This window comes from Callorhinchus milii, unplaced genomic scaffold, assembly GCF_018977255.1.
Source record: "Callorhinchus milii isolate IMCB2004 unplaced genomic scaffold, IMCB_Cmil_1.0 Scaffold4, whole genome shotgun sequence".
Classification (NCBI taxonomy): domain Eukaryota; kingdom Metazoa; phylum Chordata; class Chondrichthyes; order Chimaeriformes; family Callorhinchidae; genus Callorhinchus; species Callorhinchus milii.
Window position 1 is genome coordinate 59646513 of NW_024704745.1, and position 9679 is coordinate 59656191.

The 9679-nt window shown below is 40.4% G+C and overlaps 1 non-coding gene across 1 annotated transcript; it reads right to left on the minus strand.

The window, feature by feature from the left end:
• Positions 1 to 8408: 8408 nt before the first annotated feature.
• trnav-cac lies at positions 8409 to 8480 on the minus strand. The gene has a single exon. It is a non-coding gene; the product is annotated as a tRNA-Val (tRNA).
• Between the last annotated feature and the right edge of the window lie 1199 nt (positions 8481 to 9679).

Genomic DNA, 9679 nt, shown 5'->3' on the forward strand with positions numbered 1-9679 from the left:
GTTGCCGGACAAGACGTTTTGCTTGTAGATGTTGCTTGTAGTTTTGCTAGATCTTGCTCTCCTGTTTGTCTGTTGGCAGCTTGGAGATGTATAGTCATTTTAACCATGCCCTATGCATGCCCTTAATCACATAACATTTTCCAGTTATCAGTTGTTTGCTCCATATATCAATCCAGGGTTGTTTGGCCTTTGTGTAGTTCTGTTGTTTTACAACCAATCCCTTGTTTTCAAAGTTTCTGTTTTCAAGGTAGGGACATGTCTCTTGGCATGCATTCCAGGAGTCAAAGTCTGAATAACTGAGGACTACTCATCCTTGTCTCGTGATCGGGTCAACTCCTTACATACCGACAGGAACAATTTGGGTTGAATGGCTGTTTCCATGCTGTACAATCTATGTAATTCTAAGTTTCAGAACTTTTAATATTTGCAGATACAAAAACAGACATCAGGTATTGATGCCAGAAATACATCATGTTTATACTCAGTAAGATCAAAACAACTGTACTGTAAAGTGAATTGACTGTACATTTTGTGGGTGAACCACGGCAGCTAATTGCGCACTGGCAGTGTTCCACAAACAGTCGTGGATTGATTGACCAAATCATTTTTTTAAGGAATTATTACCCCCAGAAAAGTGATCCACCAATCGACTAACAACCGGGTTCCTATTTACTGCTAGGTAAACAGAGGCATGTGGAGTAAGGAAAATTGCACACACAGTGTCCCACAAACAGTTGTTTATAATCTGTTATGTGTTACCCACAGAAACTGGTAGCTTCTGATTTCCTATCTCTAGTGGAACAGGTAAAGTACTACTGCAAGGGTTTGAGGAAGAAGTTCAGCCGCTTAACAGTATCATCAAGCTTCAATCTTTTCTCCTTCTGATGATGGAATTATAAGCAGCAGAGCCGAGACTCTTAGTGAGAGCACTCCTGCTGTGCTTGTGGTGGCACAAATGAACAACATTTCCTTCTAAATCTTCTTGCTGTTTCTCTGAATATAAATTAGTCCCCATTATAACTCTGTTTGCAGCTAAGGCACTCCAGTCATGTTTTATGTTGTGTCTCACATGGTTCCACAATTGTTTTTTCATGAAAGTTTGTAATAATAAAATAATTCTGAACTTAAGCATTCCAGCCAATTCAGCATTATAGTGCCATATAATTTGTGCATGAATGTTGCATAGGCACTCTCCAATAATTCATTTATGGAGCAGAAAAATACCTGCAGTTAGTCTCTCTTTGGGCTCAAGGTTCGATAAATGTGATTTTAGTGACAGGCCATGCCACTTTTTATTTTAATTCTTATCGAGATGTATTGATGTGTGCAACAATATCTTCAGGAGAAATGCAAGATGCATTTATTTTCAGTGTACCATAGTACCATGGAAATTTACAACAAAGAAGGAAGCTATTCAGTGCATTGTGCTTGTACTGACTCTGAAAGAGTTATCCATTTAGGCTCACTCTCCTGCATTTTTCTCATACCCTTTTATGTTTCTCTTTTCCAGATATTTATCTAATTCCCTCTTTAAAGACAATATGCATTTAGCCTCAATCATGGCTCTGGGTAGGCTAGTCCATGTCCTAACACCCTTCTGTGTAAATGAAATGCTCATAAACTCTTCCTTTGCTCAATTGGTAATTTCTTTAAATCTGAATGAAAAATAAACTAGTTCTACATGATATAATAATCACTGCATTTGATAAAGCACATCTCAATGACAGGAATTATAGTAACATGTAGAGACTGTATTTGTAGGTTGTATCTGTACATAGCTGCAAATTTGCCCACAGCAAGGTCCTACAAACAGTCATCAAGTGAATGAGCAATTTTTATTTGAGAGATTGTTGGTCAGGACACCAGCAGAGAATCCCTTTTCTTTTCAAATAGTGTCATGGGATCTTTGATGTCCACCTGAACAAGCAGGCACTGCTATGATTTTAATCTCTCATCCGAAGGATGGCACTTCTGACAATGCAATGAATTGGAGTGTCAGCCCAGGCTGAGGTCAGAGTTCTGACATGGGACTTGAACCAACATCATTCTGACTCAGAGGCGAGAGTCCTACCAACCGAGGCAGGCTGACACATACATTTCATAGCCCTTGCATTTGATTTAGCGCCTTATCACATCATCGCAATGCCTCAAAGTGCTTCACAGGACATACTGTAAATTGAATTTGATTGTGTATGTTCCACAAATACTTGGCATCTATACATGTCATTTTTCTTTATGTGGAATTTGTTTGCCTAGAAATGCACAGTAAATTCTGTGAAGTGTTTAAGAAAACACTGTCAAATGCAAGTTTTATTATTAATAATATAATAATGGAATGCATGATGTTGCCTGAAGCAAAGCACTCTGATTACCTAATTCCACAAAGTACTATGCACAGCTTGGGCTTGGGATCTCCAGAGTGTGTTCTGGAGTTCAACCATCTAAAATAATGTATGTTATTTTTAAGAGAACTGTCTGGAAGCTTACTGTTGCTTGTCCAGCTAGGGTCACCATACCCTTTGGGGCTTCAGCTTGCTGGATTAACAGTAGCCAATTTAAATAAACCTCTACTCCCAGTGACTAGTCTCTCCCTCCAAAAACAACAACAACAAAATTACATTTGTATAGCACCTTTCACATCCCAAGGCACTGGACAGTCAGTGTTTTGGTCCCAAGCTGGGGGCCGGGATTGGGAAGGGTGGAGGGCGGGGGGGAACCAGGGAGATCAAAAGCACGGTCAAAGAGAAGGGTCTTGAAGTGGGTTTTGAAGGAGGCAAGGGAGGAGGCGAGGTGGAGGGACTGCGGATGAAGTTCCAGAGGGTGGGGGCAGAGTGGCAGAAGGCCCACCCGGCAATGGTGGGGCAGGCAAGGCGGGTGACGTGAAGCAGGTCAGAGCCCGCTGAGTGGAGGGATCTGGCAGGATGGTAGGGGGTTAGGAGGTCCAGAGGTAGGCGGGAACAAGATCATGGAAGACTTTGAAGGTGATGACCAGGATCTTGAATTGTATCCTCTGTGTGATAGGGAGGCAGTGGAGTCAGGTGAGAATGGGGGTGATAGGGCCATGGAGCCTGGTGCGGGAGAGGACACGGGCTCCATGGAGCTGAGTGATGGCTGCAGATCATCCATCATCCAGCTCCATGGATGATATGCAGCCTATGGTGGGAGGAGTTGGGGAGGCCGACAAGCAAGGAGTTGGCATAATCAAGCCTAGATGTAATGAATGCGTGTAAGAGGGTTTCGGCGGACTGTGGTGTGAGACAGTGGCAGATCCAGGCAATGTTGCAGAGGTAGGGGAAGGCAGAGCAGGTCATGGGATGTATGTGGAGTAGAAAGGATAGTTGAGGGTCAAACAAGACGATAAGATTCCAGACGGGAAACACAATTGGAGGAGTTTGTGAAAGGAGTGGCGGGAGAGGAAGGAGCAAAGCTGGGAAGCAACAACTTCCAAGTCTTGCAACCTGGCTTTATTTGTTTGCAGATGGCAACTATCAGACATTACAAACCCTCTACATTATTTGAAGCTAAACATGAGACCAGGTGAAATCAATTGGAACAGAGTAGTTCAATATTGCATTTTCTTTACTCATTTGTTTTTCATTAAAGAATAATGATAAAATACATTTCTATCTTCAAACCTTTTGTGTGCCCATTAGGTAGACCGACTATATTTTGTAAACCAAATCCGGAGACACATATAAGAGAAATTGAACTCGCTAGAACTCCTGATGCTGTCACTATTGGAGAAGCTTGTTGGCTGTATTTCTTTGCTGAGTGTATGTGCTTTAGAATGTTATTGTTCTTTCTCAGTTTGTTGCTGAACTCAAGACATGGCAAATTTGGCAAGGGACACAATACCTGATCCAGGGACTGTCCCCGGAAATAACGGAGGTATAGTCACCCTACTTTAGGTCGCCATTTCTGGGCATAAGAAGGTAATATTTGGGGTTAGTTTGTGTCTGTTTTGAAAGGGATTTTGTGGTTTCTCCGTCTAGCTATGTGGTCCAGTACCTGAGATCCTATTCTTGAAGGTTGACAAGTCATACTCATGAGAGAGAAGGAGGTGGAAGGGTATGGGTGAGGGGATTAAGAGGTGTGGAGGCTCATGCAGAATGTAAACTAGTGTACTATTTGGGCCAAATGGTCTTTTTCTGTGCTATCACTTTCTAATGTAATTCTAATTCTTATTGGACAATGACTTTGTTGTCCAATTTCAACTCTGAGAATTGGAATTCTGAATCCTTGGGTCTGAATAAATCAAAATGCTCCCTGCATCAGTCATCACTTGAAATCCAGTACTTGAGCACCCAAGGTGCAACAGATGAATAAATGGAACAATGATAGTCCACAATGAAGCCTGAATATCATCTGATCCAACACCTTTGTGAAATGTATTCACTTTCTAGTACATAAGTTGTAGTCATGTTCTTTTTTTTTATCTCCTTTCTGCTATGCCTCGATACCAAGTAATCATACACAAGTTTAGCACCAATACATAGAAGTGCACAGCAACACAATCTCAGCCAAAACTTAACTATTTTACATCAATATTTTACTTTCATTGTAAATATAGAAGAAATGGAAAAGACTTTCCAAAATAAATACAATGTATTTTCCATTGCCAAAAGAGATAAGCCCCACCCCTAGATTTGTGAGTACATTTTCTATGCTGACACTCTCGTGTTGTGCTGGGAATGCACTGTATTGTCGGAAATGCAATAGTTCGGATGAAACGTTAAACCGAGGCCGAATCTGCCTGTTCAGGTGGAAGTTAAAGATTCCATGACACTATTCGAAAATAGAAAGGAGTTTCTCTCAGTATCCTGGCCACAATTATCCAGATAAAATTGGTTATTCACTTCATGGCTGTTTGTGGAACATTGCTCTATGCAAATTGGCTGCTATGTTTGCTTGTAAATACACAATGACTACACTTCACAGTAAAATCCTGTGAAGCTCTTTGAGACATCTTGATGATGTTATAAGGTTCTATATGAAATTATTATTGTATCATAGAATTTTAGAATATTATACCACAGATGGAGGCCATTTGGCCCATTATCAGAAGAGCTACCCTATCAGTCCCACACCGCCACTCTTTCCCCATACACCTGAAATTTGTTCCTATTTTTCCTAAGTACCTATCTAATTCCCGATTGAAAATTGTTATCATTAGAAGTTTTCAAGCTAATTTATATACAAGTCATTCAACCTGTTTCAGATGCATCACTTAAGCTGTGAGAGCTTGGTAAATTGTTATCTCTGAGCTCCCACCCAAAAAATCATTATAATAACACATGAATATACGGTGAAAAAGCAAGCCATTTGGGACATTGAGGTTGCTATTTCTAATGGATCTGAACCAATATTGACTGCCATTGATTCTCTCCTATCTTACTTAAGATCCAGCAGGAAGCAAATAACCAGAAGTCTCCAAGAATTGTTCCCTTTGACCCTGAAGATAAATGAAAGAAAACATCCGGATATCAAACTAATTATTAAGCCAATGTTGATCAGTCAAACATTGGTTAATTTTACACAATAGTAAGTAAACATTGTATTTTTTTGAGAGTGTGTTCACTGCAAGATAAGAAAACAGATTCTAAGATCAAAGATAATTCGTTATTTGTTCCTTCTTTCCAGAGTGATTTGCTTTTATTTAAGAGATGTTAGGGCATCAGTCACACCATCTTCAGCAGCTAATCTAACAAATGATTACTCTGGTTTTTTACCTTCCTTTCAAGTTGCTATTAGTTGTACTGGACTGCCACCTACTGGTGAAATAGACCCACACACATATTATTGGCACTGATTTCATGGCTTCTCTTTTGTTCTGGATAAAATAACCTTAAACAACAATAAGGATTTGAAATCAGAAATTGAATCAGAAATTATTTATTGATGGTACCTCCTGCCTAATGTTTGATGGGAGGTCTTGAGATATCTTGCAAAAGATTTATAGCAGAATTTTTTTATAAATTAATAATCCTAGCTCTTAGTCAACCTCCTGTGGCAGTCTCAGTAATAACAACAATCCTTGCAATTGATATAGCACCTTATCGTGTCTTCAAGAAGTCTCAAAGCACTTTATAGAATATATATAGAATATATGTAAAGTGAATTGACTGTATATTATGTGCGTGAAACACAACAGCTAATTGCGCACAGCAGTGTTATACAAACAGTTGTGGATTGATTGACCAAATTATTTTTTTAAGGAATTATTCCCCCAGAAAAGTGACCCACCAATCGACTAACAACCGGGTTCCTACTTACTGCTAGGTAAACAGAGGCATGTGGAGTAAGGAAACTTGCCCAACATTTCACCCTGCTCGGGTATCGAACACAGGTCTCTCGCTTGCGAGACGAGTGCTCTAACCACTGAGCTACAGGACTCCATGAATAGTTCGGTTACTGAGCCATTTGGTTCCACTGTGCTTCAGGACAAAGTTGATGACAGCACATCGAGTCTGGTTAAATGGCAGGATTTAGAGGGGCAGAAAGTACTAGGGGCAGGGATTCTTTCCAATCTACACTTGTTAGCCCTGCAAGCTAAATCCTCACAAGGGCTACGTCCTAGCTGGATAAGCAGCAGGAAGCTTGCCAAACAGTATTTTCAATGGCAAACTATGAGCTTTTAAATGGTTAAATTCAAGCAGTACCGTGACACACACTCTGAGATTTCCAAGCTCTGGCTCTTATCAATCTGTTCCTAACACCCTTCTGAGGAAGTAGGGTGGATCCATCTAGGGAGAGTACTCAATAATAATAATAATAATCCTTGCATTTGATATAGCGCTTTTCACGTCGGGAGGACGTCCCAAAGCGCTTCACAGAACACACTGTAAAGTGAATTGACTGTATATTTGTGGGCGACCAATCTATTCCAGATAGAAGGAATAGGTGGTGTAATATGTGGAATTCTAGGAATCATTGGTGATATGTTTAAGCATTGGTGATGTGTTTTGCACTTGTCAGACACTTGTCAGACCAAAATATTATAGCACCTTGTAACATATAAATGTTCCAAAGGATTTCATTGATTTTTTCTGTATATTGTATATTTGTAGACAAACATTAAGTTTTAATAATTCTCATAAATTCAGTAATATTTTGGCAGTGACAATTTGTAGACAGAGAAGGATGGTGAGAAATGGTGGTGTAAATGTAAAGAGACTGAAATCCAAAATTCTTTAATGGTCTTAGTCTTGAGGCAATTGTTTTAAAGTTTAAGATCTTGCAAAATTTTGGAATATCCTTAAATTCTGTCTTAATTGCTGGTTTCCGTAATTCGAGCCACTCAAATGAGAACTTCTGCTGGTAACTGAAATATGTTACATTCAACTCAGCTCCAATTTGAACTTCTTCGAGTGGAACTCCTGCAGGTCAATGGAAATTTTAATGGGATTCTTTATTAAGAAATCCTGTTTAGAAATGCCTCATGTTAGACTCCATTAATTGTATCTGAACTGAAATCAAAAGGGAATGGAAGATAATAATACTGGCATTGAATATTGCACCTTTCACATTGTTGAAGATTCATTCATAGGATTTATTGCAGAGTGTAGTGACAGTGTATTTTTTAGGCAAATGTGGCACCCAATTGGTGCATGGTAAACAGCCATAAAGTGAACAGGGTGGGTGACAATGGTCAGGCAGCCTGGCCTTATCTCACTGATCAAAGCAAACACCCAAAATACCACTAAACTGTTTTCAAATTTAAACTCCAATCATTTAAGTTATTTATTCTTAAAGGTGCTCATTAATCTGTGTTTTATACAATCTAATCAGGAGTTTTTTTTCCCAGTATATTACATTGATCATTCCAACAATATTGTCTGCTGCTGAACAATTGAACTAGTTCTTAGATATTATATTTATTCAAATCTAAGATACTGGGTTTTTCATTAAAAATTATCTTCAAAAGGTATGCTTTGAAGATTCCAGGACACTTGAGAATTGCAATAAAGTTCCTTTGTACCCCCAATCTCTCTAAAATGCCAGCCAGTTGACCCTAAAGTGTCAGCCTAGCTCAGCTGGTAGCACTCAGAAAGCTACAATTTCAAGACCCACATGAGGTCTTTGAACCCATAGTCTAATTTGACACTCCGTTGTTGGAGATGTTCAGATGAGATGTTAAATCAAGGTCCCATCTACCCTTTCAGATAGACGTTATATTAATAATCCTTACATTTGATATAACGCTTTTCACAACTTCTAGACATCTCAAAGCGCTTCACAGAATATATTGTAAAGTGAATTGACTGTATTTTTGTGGACGAAACGCAGCAGCCAGTTGCACACAGCAGTGTCTCACAAACAGTCATGGATTGAAGTGACCAATTTATTATTGTTTATTTTCTTGAGGAATTATTATCAGGCGTGTGGAGTAAGAAAACTTGCCCAAGGTTTCGTCCTGCCGGGAATTGAACCCAGGTCTTTCGCTTGTGAGGCGAGTGCTCTAACCACTGAGCTACAGGACTTAAAGATCCTATGTCACTGTACAAGAAGAGAAAGGAATTCCTACTGGTGTTCTGGCCAAGAATCCACCAAATAGATTGGTCAGTCATTCTATGGCGGCTTTTGGGACCTTGCTGTGCACAAAATTGGCACACATTCACTGCACTTTACTGTGACCTGCTTTGAGACATCTCGAGGTCATAAGTTGCTATATCAAATGCACGCCCACACACATGCGCCCCCACACACACACACACGCACATACACCCGCACACACACCCTCCCCCCAAGGGGACATAGATTCAAGATAATTGGCCAAAGAACCAGAGGGGAGATTACGAGAATTTTGTTTCCATAGAGAGTTGTTACGGTCTGGAATAACCTGCCTGAAAGGGTGGTGGAAACAGATTCAATAACAATTTTTAAAAGGGAATTGGATAGGTACTTGAAAAGGAAAGATTTGCAAGGATGTCGGGAAAGAGCTGAGTGGGACTGATTGAGTAGCTCATCCAAAGAGAGCACGATGGGCCAAATGGCCTTCTTCTGTGCTGTAATATTCTTTGATTCTATAAATGCAAGAGTTATTATCGTGAGGAAAATCCAGATAGTGATTCTGCGGGAACAAGGGTGGGAATGAGCTTCATGGGCACAATATCCTCACGTTGTGAAAAGCACAACACAAATACAAATTTGTATTATTACACTGAGTGGCATTTTCTCGTTGCACGCTTTCTTAATCTTCTGCACCCTACTTGCATGGTTCCTTTCCCAAGACGGTAGCAATAAAAATAATAATCCTTGCATTTGATATAACGCCTTCTCATTTTGTTGAGCCGTCTCAAAGCGCTTCACAGAATATTACTGTAAAGTATATATTATTTGGATGAAACAAATGCGGTAGCAAATTGCGCAGATTTTTTAAAAAAAATAATAATGATTAAACTAAACATAGTAGGAGGTTGCACTTGCTGGGCAGGGATGGGTGGGGAGGGGGGTGAGGGGGGGTGGGAGAGACATGCTTGCCTGGAGAAAATGCGTGTGTGTGGGGGGGGGGGGGGGTGAGTGTTGGGGGGGGAGCGGGTTGGCGGCTGGTGTGTGTGTGTGGGGCTGTGTGTGTGTGTGTGTGGGGCTGTGTGTGTGTGTGTGGGGCTGTGTGTGTGTGTGTGTGGGGCTGTGTGTGTGTGGTGGGGCTGTGGTGTGTGTGGGGCTGTGTGTGTGTGTG